Here is an 18,154-nt window from a genome sequence, read left to right on the forward strand (position 1 = left end):
ATTTTCACTACACTAACCCAATTTGCTGAAGAATAACTTAATGAGAGAATTATTTCATGAAACTCTTAAAATATATTTTGTGTTCAATTTTTCTTGCATTTTAATAAAAAAATTTATCTGAAATTGGTCTATCACTAATTTTTAAAAATTAACAAACTTCCTCTCTTTTTAAAGACTAGATGTAACTTCCAGCATCCCTAAGGACAGACACAGAGCAATCTACACATGAAACTGTATGCTTTTATGCTCTGTAGTTTCTTAAAATCTCCCCGACTTCCATGGCCTACCTCTCCATGCAGTATTCTAGAAGAGTATGTTTCCTTCATCTACCATCCTGTTGAAAGACTCTGAACCCCTACCCATGGCTGATAGGACTGGGGGTGTCTCTGATTTAAGTGTGAGGTAGAAGGAAAGAGATGGGTTGTGGAAATCTTGAATGTGAGAACTGTGACCTGGGATGGAGACCACAATTAGTCTCTTGGGTGCCAAACTGGAAGGGACCTAAGCCCCAGGGCATATGTAGCCACATATACATGCAGGCAAAGTCAATCAAAACGATGTGAAAATCTCCAAGGGGAGAGAAAATTGAAAAGGAGCACGCATGACAGACTCAGAGAACCCAGAAAGACAGCCTGGTTCAGACTCTTAAGAGGCCCATTTCCTATAGTATTTCAGTGTCTCCTTTAAGCTGCTTGAAGTCAGCGTTAGTTTCCTAAGTGCAACAAGACAGTTGGACTCTGGACCACATGAATATGGAGCAGTGCGTATACTGAATTTTTTGAGAGATGTTGATATCTGTCCTGTGTACTTACAAGATTGTCATGGGGATCAGGGCAGGGAATACGCATGAAAAGTCATTGGAGTCTAAAATATTTCTGAAATGTGTGGCACTAATAGCTTTATCATCATCATATTTCAGAAAGAGCAGTAGGAGAGACGTGGCAGTTCTCTAGACAGACATGTATTACACTCAATTCCGAGTCAGAACAGCCACAACTGGGGGTTAGCCACACACAATGACTTGGGCTTCGTGACAGCTCCAGGGTTATTATCTCATAGGGTAGCAAAGGCATGATAACAACTACAGGTTGATATGCATCAACTGATACATATTACACAGTAGTAAGTCAGGAGAGAAGTAAGGATGTACATGATTAGAGACCTTTGAAAGGGGTAAATAAAAACATTTATGCAATAAATGAAAAGTGATACTTTGAGAAGGCTTTGGAAGGCCTGTTTAGCATTACCTCAAAGACTGTTGCAAATCTGCTTTTATTTTCTGATATCAGGAATTGGACTCAGGACCTTGAACTTCCCACGCAGGTACTGTGCTGTTGAGTTCTATCCCCAGGGCCGGCTGTTGTGTTGTAAGAGGAACCTGCTCTACCAAATCATTCACCAAGTGCAATAGCTAACACATGTATGAAATAAAACAATTATTTAAAATATAATTGAAGAAAAGATATAATTGAAGGATTTTTTTTTTTTTTGGTCTTTTTCCTTTTTTTTTTTAATCAGTACCGGGGATCGAACTCACGACTGCCTGTTTACAAGGCAGGCGCTTATGCCGCTGAGCTTAATCCCCAGCCCCTGATTGAAGGATTCTTGCTTGATAATAAACACTGTGATAGTGATGTATCCTCCATGGATTTTGATATTTAATTTTCTTGAGTTTTACATATTATTAGTATCTGTTTGCAGTATTTAATGACTACATTCATCTTGTGGAGTTGGTACACATGATTAATATATCTTAATCCTGTTTACTTCCTCTTCTAATCCCCTCAGTTCTCTCTCCTTTCATCTCTTGGTCCCTTTCACATTTGCAAAAGATCTACCTCCAAGTCTATCTTTTATTTTGCTCCTTAAATTATTTATACTTTTAGTTTCTTGCATGAGAGAAACCATGAGGTATTTAAGCTAATGCATTTGGTATATTTCATTTAACATTATTGTTTCAAATGATTATTGCTTAATAATCAGTCCAGATTCCTTCTTTATTTTTATTAGATTTATATAATTACAACTAGTAAATATGTAACTGATTTTTGTAGTTGCTTCTAATATAGTGAAGTGTAGGGAGCGGCTCAGAATGGCTGCTGCTGCCCTGCCCCTCCCACTTGAGGGCATTTTGTGTGCCAGCCTACATTTCCCATCATCCTCCCCTTGCCTATAATGCGCATGACATAAGCAACTTCCCGCTTCAGCCTACATTTCCCATGATCCTCATGTCTGCCTACATTACCCATAATCCTCTCCTGCTTATAGGCATATATCCGGATGTGACAATGACCTATCACATAACACTCTGTACCCTCTTCCTGCCCCGTTGGCCCGCCTACACCCTATATAAGTTGTAGCCATTTTAGGAATAAATGAGACTCCATTGGAATCTCATCCTGTCTCCATCTCCCTTTTCTCTTGCCCAGCCTTCCATCTCCGTCCCCTCTCCAGGCGAAGGCCCACGGACTGATCCGCCCGAGGGATCAGTGAAGAATGAGAATATTATTGATAAAGAACTTTCACATGGGGATGAATTATTTCCTCCTTGTCATAACCAGGACCAATTGCACTAAGGTTCTTCCCCAATCAACAGCATGAAAGAGCTTGTTCATCATCCTACCTTAAGAAGAACCAGAAAACACAAGACGGTAGAATGAAAGTCAGGAAACAGTTATCTGCTTGCTCGAATTGCAACAGTATTTAGTCTTCTACAACGACCAACACGCACTGTGTAGATGAAACTGCTCCACTTTTCTCTCTGGTTTCCACTACTAATGAAAAAAACAAAACATATGTTAGTTATGCCAGTAATCCCTATTGAACTTCACTCGCAGGTGTGAAGAATCATCTCACTTCTTTTTTGTCAATAAATGACAAATAAATATCTTACATTTTTGAACAAAAGACAACAAAAGATTGAAGTTAAAACATTGTCTTATTAGCACATTACCATTCACGGAAACAATCCCATCACAGATTTTATTTTTAAAAATAATTTAAGAATAAAATATAAAATATTTCTTTAGGATGAGACTCTAGGTTTTACTATGCACAGAATCAGAACTTCTAAGCAATTTAAAAACATTGCTTTTGGTTTTACTTTGTAATCTACAACGAAATATTTTTAAATCCAAGATTATTCTATCACCTGAAAAAAAGCAGTCAATTCATGTAAGTGACTCGTGTCTTTAAGGCTTCCTTGGCTAGAAATTCAAAACTGGAAAATTGGCAAGAGCAGTCAGTGCCACTTGAAGGAGGAGATGTCAAACTGCCCAATGAACATCTGGGGGTTTTTTGGTGAATTTTTCATGGGAGTCGCAAAAATGGCTCAAACATCATGATTTCATTGTGGGGATGATAGTGTTTTATCATTCGATTATGTGTTAATTAAATTCTCTTTTGTTCTACAAACTTTTGCTTCTGTGTCACATAGAAAGACTTTTGTAATTCTACTGCCTGAAAACCATGGGACGATTTTCCCACTTTTCAAATGATTATTTTACAGATTTGGACAAGGAAAGGCAAGTTTCAGAATTACAAACATAAGTACTTAGAATAGAAACGATGGCACATGGTGTGGCTAAGTCATGAGGGGCAAATACTTGTGCAGCAACATACTGAATCAGGGATGGGATTGAAAATACATACGTTTGTTAAAGGCAATGGATGAATATTCTATTTCCATTCAGCATTTTCATTTTATAAATAAAATAAAAATGTCATAGGATTGCATAAGCTGGTGATCTTCCACTGGGGTATGAAGGTCATTCCTTCATGAATACAGAAATCTCCCACATTTGAATATGGACTTGCAAATGCATTATGTAACATAATTCAGTATGTTTATACTTTATACATTTTAATGAAATATTTAACAGACTTATTTTGCGTTCATAATACAAATTGCAGTAGAGGTCATGGGAGCAAAATGAACACAATTGTTCCTTAGAATACACCTTTTAAAGTCCACACTTCTATAACCCAGGAATAAAGTGAATAACTGCTGAAAACAATACAGTCAAAATTTGCTATCCTCTTGTCTTTCTTCCCAATTTTTACCTTTTCCCTGCTTCAGTGTCATGAAATGTAAGTCCTTAAATATCTGCATATTCCTGCAACGTGCCTCTCCCGTGAGCAGGTTAGAGGAAAATCAGCTGCAAAGATTCTGCTGCGAAGGTGAGATGCTCTACAGAATAGAATAAACCAGATATTTATTTCCTTCTCATTTATTTACATTAAACGCTTCTGCTGCACAATACGCATACACTTAATAAGCAGTTTACTTAAATTGTCAGATTTTAAAAAAAAGAATTCTCAGTTGTATGACTCTGAGACTGAAGAAACAAAACTATGAACTTTACTCTTGACTTGCACTGCTGCCAGCGTGTTGTCTGCCCTGGTAATATGTCATATGCAATAGCCTGGGCAGGTTAGGCCAGTACATAATAGAAGTAAATGTATTTTTAAATGCCAAGTTTTAAAGGAAGACAGGCCTGCGCGGTATCTCATTATAAGTGAAATGACTTCTCATGTCATTCCATCAGTGGTCCGGCAGCTTTGGGGAGAGTTTCAAAGGTCAACATCCATAACTCTTGATTCTTTACTCATTCACTATTTTCTCATGAGAGAAATACAGAAAGACTATTTCCTAAATGCACTTGTGTTTCTTGTAACAAATAGAAAAATTGTTGCTGCAGAGTTTCTGTATATTCCAACAATCCCTCCAATTTGGTTTATGAACTGTTACCAGAAGAACAAAACGTCATCTGGGAAAAAAGATAAGTTTAAATTCTTTTTCCTTCCTTATTTTGAAAATGTATCATTGCAGAAAATGCACCTAAAAAAACTCAAGTGATATTGCAAGACAAGTGGGAAAGGTATATGCTTTCTTGGACATGTCAGATACTGACTTTGAGAAACTTGATTGTAACTTTTGATCAGGACATCGCCACTCAATAAACTCCAACAAAAACAGTTAATAAACTTAACAACACAAAGTGATTAGACACAAAATAGAGATTCCAGCCTGCTTCCCGGGCTGCATTACTTCCACCACGCAACAACTCTACCTACGAGCCTGTCCTAGTGCACAGGTCATCTCTAGGCTCTGGATTTTTGCAGATGACTAAGACCAACAATTTGCCAGAAGAAGATGACGAATAAGTAAAGAAACTTAGCATTACGTTCGGATCACAAAAGCTCAAAAAGTACTCGTAGAATATCATGGCTGCTCGTTTTTTCTTTTTATTGCTCTTGGTTCACGTTTTCATTTGTAAACTCAGAAAGATTAAGGGGAACACTCACGCGGTAATTGTTGAGCTGGGCTGGTGGATGTGAGGCAGCTGCCTACAGAGCACTGCATGTTTAGGTTACAGACCAGCAGTTTGAGGCTGCAGTGTTCTTACTGAGTAGATAAGAATCACAACCGATTGATTGTTTGTGCTGGGGGCTGAATTCAGGACTTCGGGCAGGCCAAGCACAAGTTCTACCACTGGGCTCTCCCTAGCCACTCGGCCACTTTTTAAATATTTTCGTATTCTCCCTGCGTTCTTCACTCCCACTCCCAAATCAACTGCCTCGTTACACCAACTTCCTGTCCAATTGTAAAATAATTAATAAACCATAGTAGTCTCTTACCAAGCCGACTACCTAATATCCACTGCTATACATTTCTTTCCATTAAGTCCTGCATGCTGAGTGCTGTTTTCTCTCAGTTACATTGCTCCACCAGAAGCTGTACAATCCAACAAGGTGGCTCTCAAGGTAAAAAGCAAATGGCAGTGCCGTTTCTAATAAATTAGCTCTATTGAAGGTTTCCCACAGCTCAGTACAATCCCAAGGTTAATGGTGCTAACGTTCCAGAACTTATGCCAGAGACAATGGGAAAATTATTTTTGGCAAATGGAACTTTTAAGATTTGCTCGTGTGGAATTATCAGAGCCGTTGTCCCCTGGTGCAAGTGACATAGCTTGTCTGTTGGTCAGGGATTATTTGAAGCACAGCCATTCCGCACTATTGATGCTGTGCAAATGAATTCCACAGCTTCTCCTATTCCTGGCAAAAATGCTTCATGTAAAATTTAATCAAGTCTTTAGATCCAACTTTCAGATTATGAGAAATACAGAGGAAAAGTGAAAAGCAAAAGCAAAAAAAAAAAAAAAAAAAAAAAAAAAAAAAAAAAACCGTGAGGAAGAAACATAACAGATTTGTCAAAGGTGAAACATTCTGTAAAACAATTGTTCCCATCCTGCAGAGAGTCGGTGAATTATTTATGCATAAACGAAATTTAAGTGGCTAAGAAATAACGGTAGCACATTATTCTCAAATGACTACCTTTTTTAAAAAAAAAACTATAAAAAGTACTTTGAGAACAACTGTTAAAGTTTAAATATGGGCTGAGCATTACATGATAGTTTGAATTAATATGGACTGTGATGATGCAGTTGTCTATATATTTTTGAGGTGTGAAGTACCATGAAAAAATGATTCAACAAGTGGGAAAAAGCTTATCCGATATAACTTTTTGCATAAATTTTATTTTTTAGTTCAATTAAGGACGTTTAAAATGCAAAGTGCCTACCTGGGGTAAGCTTTGTTACTTATTTTCACCAGCAGAATCCTTCCTACATTACCAAAATAATTATTCAATCTAATGGAATTTTGGTATAATAAGCTTCTATTGTCTACAGCCTGAGTAGATTCATTCCAATAATCTGCATTCCCAGATAACCAAGTTAACCTCTTCCATACCACAAATGTAAATTATTGTTTATCTGGAATTATTATGAATTTATCTCCTCTGCTATGTAAAACTCATAGAATTCAATCGCATTATTTCTTACTGGGTTTCGGTCACTCGTAAATACTTCGTAATGTGTCATTAGCAATGGAACAACCAGAACTGAGTTGGGGTGATGCTGAAATATCTCTTTCCCCAATGAGAGTCACTTTTTCTTTTTTTCCCCTCCACTGGTAGGCAGCATGACCTTCACAGCAAGTACAGATTCGGGTTTTAGGGATGATGCTCAAGAGGCTGCATGGAGACCAAGTGGGGGAGAGGTGAACAGTGCATCTTAGTGACAGCCTGAAACTACTAACTATCAAAATATCATAAGTGCCTTTTCCTTTTTTGAAGAGAAAAGAGTCCATTTAGGGGCAAGCATAATGACTGTGAATTTCTTAGGGCTGTTATCTGAAATGTCCCCAGAAAGTTTCATTGCACTGAGGCCTCGGGTGTCAGCTGTTGGGTTTTTGAAGAAACTGGATCACCATGTTCCTACTTCATTAGTGGCCTGATCCATGTTTACAGTGATAATGCGAAGGTGCCACAGAAAATGATACAAATAGAACCCTATCACGGCTAGTCAGTGACGGTAAACCAAACCACAGCCCCAAACTCACTTATTTATCACAAAATGCCAGCACTGCAATTAAATGTTTTAGGTTTTAGTTTACAAAACAACAACTCATACATTGACCATTTTGTCTAACAGAAAAACAAATAACACTGTGTCACCGTCACCGGTTTAGGAGGAATGAGTGGATCCTGGGGTATGGCCTTGGGAACTATGTCTCCTCACTGATCCTTTCTTCTTCATTATTTGTCAGTAATTTTTAAATTATTATATGGTCAAAGATATGATAGTTCAGTTTTTATGAGTGGTCTGCTAGATCAAATATATCATTTTATGGCTAATTTAAAAAATAACATTCTTAACTACTCATAAAGTAATATTGACCAAAGTACATAGAGTAATACAATAGAAACAGTATTTATTTGTTGAAAGACATTTAAATGAACTGGTCAAAGAAGAAAATCATAAATAAGATAAACCCAGATGAAAGTCCTTTTCAACATTTATCTGCTCCTCCCATTGAGGTGGCTGCTGCTGATTCGCTCAGGTGTGAAGATTTCAAATGACGGTAAAAGGCAGCTGGTTCTATCTCGGTACTTAGCCCCAGATGCCCCAGATGCCTCTAAGGTTACTTGATCATCCTGAACAAATTTCTACCTAGAATTTTCTCTCTATCTTATGAATTTTTTGCACACAGGTTTTGCACACAGGTTTAGGAGGTAACGATCATGGCCGGAGAATGAATGCCTAGGCAGGTAGGTTCAGCATGGAAACTTCCTAAAGAAGCCTTCTTCAGACAGAATGGACAGTGAGCTCTGGAGCGCTCAGTTCACCACTGGGGCTCCTGTGGAGTATGAAAGAGAGGAGAAAAACATCTTGGCAATTTCTCCAGGCTTCCACTTTTACTTTTCCCAGGTTCTTCGCTTCATCTTCAGCCATTTCTTGCATGATCTTTCTAAAAGGTTTCCTAGATATACAGGTTGAGGAGAACAGTAGTCACTTGAGGATGAGGAGGTGAATGAAGAGACTGGTGAGCAGGAGCGGTGTCACAGCCAGACATGGGAAATAAAGTCTGGTATTCGATAACACAGAGGGTAATTGGAGCTAATGATTTTGTCACTTAATTCAAAATACCTAGAATGAATAATTTGGAATGTTCGCATCCCAAAGAAATGGTAATTATGTGATATAACCTATACATCCTAAATTGATTATTACACATATATTATCATAACCAGATGTGGTGGTTCACACCTGTAATCCTAGCACTCAGGAAGCTGAGGCAGAAGGATCACTGCGTGTTCAAGACCAGCTTGGGCTACAAAGTGAGCTCAAAGTCAGCCTGAACTGCATAGCGAGACCTTGTCTCAAAAAGACAAAAACAAAACAAAACATACATTATCATATATCATAAGGGTACCAAAGCATCACACTATGCCCCATGCCATGTATAATCATTATTTACTGGTTAAACAATAAATGAAAGTTTTGAAAAGGAAATGCTCCATGGAAAATCATAGGATGTCTCTGTTTTTACTCTTTGCATTTACTTTTCATCCACTCTGGTCTGTTTGCGAAAGACCTTTTACCTTTTAAATCTATGAAAAAAATGTGTAAATAATCTCTACTCCAACAACAAATCTCAAGATTTTAACCAGCCAATGACTCCCAACCAGTTCTATGTTAATCTGCTCTGAGGACATTGAGGTGTAACTTACCATGCCCTTCAGAGCATTAACACAAGTGGCATGACACAATGACTTACATTATGGAGAGAATTCATTTCATCAACAAAACACCATGCAAGCCGGCACAACTGACAAATGTGCACACTCAATTCAAATCTCACCAACGTGACATATTTTCATTATTTTAATGTCAGCTTCTCAGAAGCAAAATTGGTGAAGTGAATGGTCCTCCTCAAGAGTGTTTGAGGGTGGCAGTCTGTCTTTCCAGACAGCCACCTGTGTGAAAGTTGTTAATGATTCACCTTCCGCGTTGGCTGCTTTTGCCTTTGTTCTGATGTGTGTTTCCAACAGACGCAAAGAACGGCTGGACCTTCCCCTCACATTATGTCTTTAACCTTGGAAAGAACTTCTGTTGGCTTCCAAGACCTACAAATACGTGTAGTCACCTCCAGAAGCACAAAAATCTTCAAAATATAGGTTCCAGCCTAATGCCTTTCCAGGATTCTTTTGTTTCTAATATTCTAAGGACTTCAAACACCAAACATGTACCCATATTTAATATTAATGAACTTAATATCAACTATCTCTTCCATATGCATATATTAATATCAACTATCTCTTCCATATGCATATATAGACCCTCAATCCAGAAAACTAGAAGTCATTCTTTTGTAAAATGCACTCATCTGCTACAGTAATGACAGGAGAGTTTCCTCCCCGTTTCACAATAGCTGCTGCAGCATCATGTTAGGCTTTGTAATCCACACTCTCACACTGCATCACCACAAGATAGGCCAAGTGTACAATCTGGATTGCAAGTTATTCTTGCGATCATTCAGTTTAAACAAACCCCTGTGATTGTATGCCCCACTGGGATCATTTATTCCCATCTTTCAATGCTGTGCATTTTTGTGACCTCAGAATGAAAGAATAAAAATTGCTATTATACTAGTCTAATTGCAAACAGAGGACAGGGGATGGTGAGAAAATATATGTATAAGGTCGTAATGTTTATTTATGGTAGAGGGTTTATTTCTTAGCATGTCAGCAAAATTGTATATGAGATTCATATTGTTTATTTCTCATTGTCAAGTCTTTAATATAATTTTCTGTTCAAAAGTTAATTTGGAATTAACTGGCACTAGAATTAGATAAGATTAGATCAGGGTTTATCTTGTATTTATTTATAGTACAGAGCCACGTGTAATATATTCGAACATATGAAATCTCAGTATCTAAACCAACATAGGCGTGGGAACAGATTAGTGAATCAAACAAGCTACCTGGAATCCCAGCAGGACTGGAGAATCACCTAGGATAAAAACACATCAGGAAGGCAGGTGACTTCCAGTTAGGTAAGTCAGTGCCAATGTCCCTAATGGAAAAGATTAGTGGAGCCTGGCCAAGTAGATCAACCTCATAAATAAGAGTTCAGACCCCTGAGGGATTAGCAGGAGACCTAGGCCCAGATCAGGAGAGCTGGATGCAGCACCACTGGGCTATGGACATGTCATAATGGGCAGTCAGGGCTTCCAGACAGGTGCCTTCACTTTTTACACATTAAATATAATTCATTTAACTATAAGCTTAATTTTTATGAAAAAATAAAACAAATTTCCATATCCAAAAAATAGGAGAATAAGAAGTTATTACATGTCAAAGAAGTTACCCAGTACATGACATTAACCAAAAAGATTCTTACAGAAAAGAAACAAACTTGTAATAGTACAAGCTTTGTTCACAATAAACTGAGATAAACTATTAGTATAAGTGAAACAAATTAGCATATATATTGAAATGTTCCAAAGACACCTGAATGTATAATTTAGGGAAGTATTTGAACTTCTTCTACTTCTTTTTACTTTCATGGATGATAGATTAAGTAGACAGACAGACAGACAGATAGATACTAGTTAAAGAGAGTCTGTCATAAAATGTATAAGCATTTCAACATTTCACCATGCTAATAAATCTCTGGGAACTAATAGTCATCACTCTTGTAATTGTAGATGCCAAAAGGAACATATTAATCTCATGATGGCTCAATAAATTTAGTGTTAAAATATTTATACAGGCTTTTCTTTTCCTGATATATACATTTTTTGGCAGACTCTGTACTGTACACTGTGTGCTGATATAAATATTTATATATATATAAGTTCATATATATTTATGTATATAAATCCATATCTATGAATTTTCATGACTTCTCCTGTAAGAGAAAGCATGCAGTATTTGAGCTTGTGTTTCTGACTTACTCCTCTTAACATTGTGCTCTGAAGTTGCATCATTTTAACTATGAATGTCTTCATTATGGCAGGATAGTATTCCACATTTTCTTTATCTCTTCATTTGTTGGTGGACATTTGTGCTGTTTACAAGATCTAGGTACCATAGATTATGCTGTATAAATAAGGGTATGCATATATCCCTGTAATATGATGATTTTTTATTTTGGGGGGGAAACACGTAGGAGGGGGAGAATTGGAATTCAAATGGAATTTTTACCTTTAGTTTTTAATAGAAAGATCTCCAGTAATTTCTGTAGTGGTTACAACAGTTTGAATTCCTGTCAACAATGTGGTAGAATTGCTTCTTTCACACATTTTTGCCAGCATTTATCATTAGATGTTTTTTAATGATAGCTGTTTTTCTGTGGTAAGATAGTATCTCTCAGTGTGGTTTAAATTTGCATTTCTCTGATAGTAAGTGATGATGACACTTTTCATCTATTTAATAGCCTTTTATATTTCTGAGAAGTATCTATCCATTTTGGTTGCCCATTTTTAGACTGGATCTTCCATTTTAAGGGGTTTTATTTAGTTATTTATATATACTTGATATTAATCCTCTGTAAAATAAGTCGCAAAAACCTTTCCCATTACGCAGGACATCTCCTTGTTCTGTTGTTTTGTTTGCTCTACAGAAGCTTTTTAATTTGATATGATTCCATTTGTTGATTTTCCGTATCATTTCTTCGGACATGGGGGTTTTGTTCACAAAGTCCCTTCTTATACCTGTTTTGTCTTCTGGAAGATTAAGTATTTCTGTTTTAACGTTTAGATATTTGATACAGTTTGATTTTAGTTTAGTACCTTATATAGAAAACGTTTTCTGTGGATTGCCAAAGCAGGGTTTGGTGGTTTCTGGGCCATGAAAAGTCTGGAAAACAGACTTCAATCATCTGCAGATGGGATGCTAATTTAGGCACCAGAAGAGCTGCAGGACTCAAAGAAATGGTAAATGGGATCCTAAACCATCAGTCATTGCATGGCTATTTAGAAGCATCAAACTCTGACAACTACCATCCTTTTCAAATAAGATGTGAAAGAAAAAAATCAAATGGCAATGTTCAGAGACCTGAGTATTTTAATATTCCTAGCTCTGTGTCAGGGCATATTCCCAGTAAACTCTCCATGTACACACAAGGACACATACACGCAGCAGGGGTGCAAATAGAAAGGTTGGTCCTTTATCACCTAAATAAAGGGCTGTGAGGCTGTCAGTGCCCTGACCTTCCATTTTTCATCCCACTGAGCCTTCAATATTTTAAAAAAGTAAAGGTACTATGAATAAAAAAAATGCTATCAAGATTAGTTCATTTTTTTATACTTTCAGTTGAGAATATGGAAGGTCTGTCCATCATATTAACTTCTGAAGAAAAATTATGTAAGAAAAGAAATCATCTTCCATTCATGTTATAGCATTTTAGAAGGACCTCAAAGCATTAGCTAGGAGATGTTTAAAAACAGAACCTGTTAAGTACAGTAGAGAATTAGATGGCGCAACGTGATGGGTATAATTGTGACCTGAGAAAACTTTGGTGACAGCTTTACTTAGACGCCACAGAAGTTGAGGAACACAATATGATTTCAGCTGCAGATGAAGGTGATCTTGTACTGGGGTTCCAGACACTTACAGCTAAGGATTTCTGTGTGAATTTTATCTAGCATGGAAATGGTTGATAAACAGACAAAGAAAATATTTGAAGAGATTCATCCTCGAAAAAATGAAATAAAAAAAGGCCAAGTAGGCTCTTAGTTACCATCTCAAACCATGAAGTAAAAAATTAGAAACTATCTTATAAAGGTCATCCGTGATATTTCAATATCTATCTCCTCCCTATTGTGCCTGTTAATCTTGATTGTCAACTTGACTAGACTGAGAAGCTCCTGGAGGTGTGTTGCACTGTGAAGGTGTTAACCTTATCAGCCCACTGGTAGCTCAGAGCTGCGTTAGGGGTGGGGCCTTTCTGCAGGAAGAGGGTCACCGAACTAGGACCTTGGGGATTCTGTCAGGCTGCTGGCTTCTTCCCTGTGTTTACATCCCAGCTGCCAAGAAGTGAGCAGCTTTGCTGCATGTGCCTTTCACCATCACGTTTCCATCAAGGATCCAAACAATCAGAAAGTGAAACCTATGAAATCATGAGCCAAAATATGCCTCCCCTCTTTTAAATTCTGGGTGTCGGATACTTTTTCCAGCAAGGGGAAAGCTGGAAAATGTATCTGTCTATTATTTTTGTTTTCCTTGGTCTGTTTCTTATAGGGCATGATACATGCATGTATCATGGTACATGCATGTACACCAATGATTGCTTCTTGGGCACACAAGAAACTGTGTACTTTTCTACCCTGAAGGTCCTGTGATATAAAATCCCCAGGGGAAACAGCAAGTAGCAGGAGCTCGTTTACTTTACATAAGAAAACAATCAAATAAAAACTGTGACCTTTCAGAGTATTATCCAACAGGTGCATGGAGCATGATAGACAGAGCCAGAACTATGAGTATGGCTATGGATAGAGACAGAGATATGGATAGAGATAAGGATAGAGAGATAAGTACATATACAGTTTTTTAAAAAGCCTCAAAGTGAAGAAAGAAAAAAATCTGATCCATGGCTTGCCCCAGACAACAGGCCAACAGAGGAGGCTCACCTACCAAGTCACTTCCCAGCTTTGATGATCAGAATTCATGCGCAAGAAAGGAGCCAGGATTTATGAGTGGCCGTGCTCAGTCTCTACAGACTGGACTGGAAATCAGCATGATTCTTAGAACTGTAAAAATGTTTAGTCCTTCTAATTCCCACAGGGAAGGGCTGAGTCACCACCAATTGGGCCGCCATCTTTCAGGGAGGGAGACACAAAGACAGGGAACTCCACAGCTGGACCAAGGAAGTGAAGATATTTTTCATTTCCTGGGGATCTTGAACCAAATAACTCAGAGCAACTGCGGCCTTTTGGTTGTACTTTGTTTATTATTTTTGGACTTCACGTGCCCATGATGGAATCATCTCAAATCATCATTATTGGAGAAAGAACAGCCCCTTTTTATTTTTATCTTTATTTCATTTCATTTCATTTTTCTTTTTCTTTATAAGTTACATTTCTTTGCTTTGTATTTTGCTTTATTTCATATTTTCTCACCATTCTCTTCACCTACCAGCTCATTCTCCTCCCAGTAGAGGCACTCAGCTCTGTTACATGTATTTAACATTTGTCTTTTAAATCTACTTTCCATAAGCTTTTTAGATATAATATACTTTTCTCACACAAAATGTGTGTGTCATTAATTATATAACATACATAGTATTAAAATTGTGTTTTATAATTCATTAAATAATGTGCTATAAATCTATTACTTTCCATACTTACATTTAACATTCGATCTTTGAGAAATTCCATGCGAGGTACACAAAGTTAGTTCACACTTCTGAACTCTGAGGCACAGTCTATCCTGTACACCTGCCAAACTTTACCTTTCTGTTCACTATTGGCAGTCATTGGAGTTACTGTCAGCTTCTTGCCACTACAGGTTACCAGAAATAAATGTTCCAAGAAAGCATTAGAACACAATGGGTGGGGACAAAAGAGGACAACACTTATGAATTGCAGACACATTCTTTTTCATGCATAGATTTTATTCTTAAGGCTGTTTTAAATCAAAGAAAAAAGCAGAAAGTACAGGATTATGTTTTACTTACTTCTCTCACTTTTACCTATTATTAACATTTCGTATTACTCTGGTATATTGTTTTAGAGCTGATGACAGAATATTAATATTTATTAGCTGAAGTCCTTAGCTCACATTTGGGTTCACTCTATGTTACGTATTTGTTCATTTGGTTTTGTTGTTGTTGTTGAAAGTCATAAGAAGTTTGTAAAGATCTCTGGAAAATTATTCTAGTTGTCATTATTTGCCTTTTCAAAATTTCATAAAAAATTTGTTTTATAAAACATAAATAAATATCAGGGGGAAAAGACTTCTGCATTCAAATAGCTTTGAGAACAATAGAGTTGTAGGATTTCTCTGAGTGTTTGATATCTAAGTGACCATATGACCCTCTAAAAGAGGTAATACTATATTGTCGAAACTTGAATACCAAATAGGCAGTGGAATATTATTTACTACTGTTGTTCCTTTTTACTTTTGCCTAGGAACATGGTACTTTTATCAGAACCAATGATATTTTTCATCAAAGCAAACTGAGTATTGAAAATAAAAGATGTTCTTTTTGAGGAAACCATTTTAATAGAATTTGATTTCAGTTTTTCCCAGTATGATCCATTTTATTAGTTTTTGATTTTTGCCTTCTTTTCCAACACTTTAAGTCACAAATCTCTGTTCTAAACCATGTTTAGAAAATCTGTGACTGTCTGGTTATTAAACAGTTTCTCACTCACAAAGAACCCATCATGCTGGCAAAATCCATCAACATAGGCAAAGGGCTTAATCTACCGCAAATGGCAAATCAAGGAAGTGGCCTTGGAGTCTGGTGTTGAGAAGAACAGGCGCCTCTATGTGCTTGTCAGCAAAGCCCCGGGTGCCCCGTCCCCTGGGACAGCTCCAAGACTTGGGCCACACAAGTTCTATTAATCGCCACCTGCAGAGCGAGCACTTGTGCTTAACTGAGTTCAGGGTCAGCAAACTGGATTCAGTATGTTCAATCTAAATATACAAGCCATTGTTCAAAGGCAGTGCATTGTTAATAAACAGGAGAACAGTTGTCTGGGAACCTTTAGAAACTAGGTCTTCAGATTTTGGGCATATTCTAAACAAAACTTTGGAATCTGAACTTTCAGAGGAAAGTAGAAGTCGGTATTTACCATATTACATTCAAACGTGAAATTTGCAATTTAATGAGCAAAGGACGGTTTTCTGCATTTTGTAAAGCAAAAAATGATTCTGAATAAAGACTATACATTAATTTATTGAATCTTTATCACTTATTTTTGTAAGCTGCTAATGCCACACTTTTATTGCAGCTCATCCATACATAATTCTCCGTAGTTTAGAAAACATCTTCACCCCAACTTTATAAATTACATTGATTTATTTCTGTCTCTTAAGCCTAAAACCATTTGTTACAACCACAAAACATCCTCTTTTTCTGGTGACGCAGGAACAAAGTCTACCCCACTTACTGGGTAGGGAGCATTGACAGATGGCCAAATGGGTGATAGCTTTGATTTTAATGTGTCTTAAGAGAGTAAATGAAGCAAAGGCAATCTTCATCTCATGTGAAAAGTTGGATTTTTGTGTGGCTTGTCGGCAGCACTGAGGTGCAATTCTCAGAGCACCCCATTGATTTCCCACTCAACCATGACCATTCAGATTGCAAAAAGCAGGGTCAAAGAATTTTTGAAGTTTTTTCCTTTTTTTTTTTCCTTTCCATTTTGGTCTGTTAGAATACAAACAGAATTCACTACACTCAGTCAGTGTTTTTGGCTGATGCAAAGCCTTTCTGGGTTTCACAGGTTATGAATTTACAATTTTATAAAAAGTGATGAGGTTTTGTACAGAGCATCATTAACATCATAAAGACAGTGAGAATAAAATTCTTCACGTCTCCACATCTATGATCTTAGCATACATCATGGGTGACAAAGCGCATTGCATTACTTGCTTAAGCTCTAAAAGGGGACAGACTTTGGCAGCAGGAATGCTTATTATGGAGCAGAACAGTCTCAGTGCTATAGAATGGCTTGGTATTCTGTACTATGCTTCAACCTCAACTCAACTTTAAACACAAATTACCATTTAAACATCCTAACTTTTTCATTCTCTCTGAGAGTATGAAAGATTGAGAAAACATTTGGAGAGAGAAGATGCAGCACCTCAATTCCAGAGGGATTTTTAGTTACTAGACAGCATCTAAGCAAGTGGAAGTCTGACCTCACCAACGCTGGGTATCACACATTTGGGTAGTACTGCATTTACAGTCATGCAAGTATTAGTCACAGAAAATCAGCACAAGCCAGCAGACCACTGGTCTGTTTGATTGTAGAGCAGTGCTTGAATACAAATATACACAAATTTCTCAGGTCAGATAAGTTCATTAGTGTGCATTACTTATCTTTCATCTTTCAGTAAAATAAACTAAAATGAGAACAAACATCTGGTGTCTAAATCCGTTCCTCTCTCTTGTCTCTGCCTTGTAAAACTGGCAAGCCAACTCACTCTTCATCCTGTTTCTGCTTCTGTGTAATGGGTATAATAACATTTTACATCTTACAGCAATTAGACGATCTTCATGACTGGAGTGACTGGAGTTCTATATATTCAAATTCACCTAGCACGTGAGGCTAATGTGATACGAGAAACTTTCCATCAGAGTTCATTTGTTAGGATCTTGGAATACACATTTGTGATGTTCAGAGGCAAATGCCACCCATGCAGGAAAATGCTCTCAGCCCCGGGTTACATCAGTACTCCCAAGTGGCCAAATAACCTTCAAGTTTGAGACCAAGACATTTAAAGAACAAAGCCAACTTCCTGGGAACCCAGTATTCCACAGTGTTACATCTGACTGACAGGGTAATGGCATGGGGACATCCTCCAATCCATGCTTCACCTGCTACCATCAGCACAGTGAAGCATTTCTGAGTTCGCTCAGGTGTGCTGTGGCGTGGCGGGAAGTGGGGAGTGAAACTCCAGTGTACCGTACAGGGGCGGGGCAGAGCATGCTCATTTGCCAGCAAATGCTGAGTGCTCATGAATGGAGAAACAAACATGACAAGATAATTGCAAATGTTTAGAAAATGAAAAAGAGATTTCAGCTCTCCTAAAGAAAAGCAAGCCTAGAATTTTCCATCCCCATGATCATTCTAG

Source organism: Cavia porcellus, unplaced genomic scaffold (assembly GCF_034190915.1).
Source record: "Cavia porcellus strain 051 isolate PalLab524CR breed Dunkin Hartley unplaced genomic scaffold, mCavPor4.1 scaffold_11, whole genome shotgun sequence".
Taxonomy (NCBI): Eukaryota; Metazoa; Chordata; class Mammalia; order Rodentia; family Caviidae; genus Cavia; species Cavia porcellus.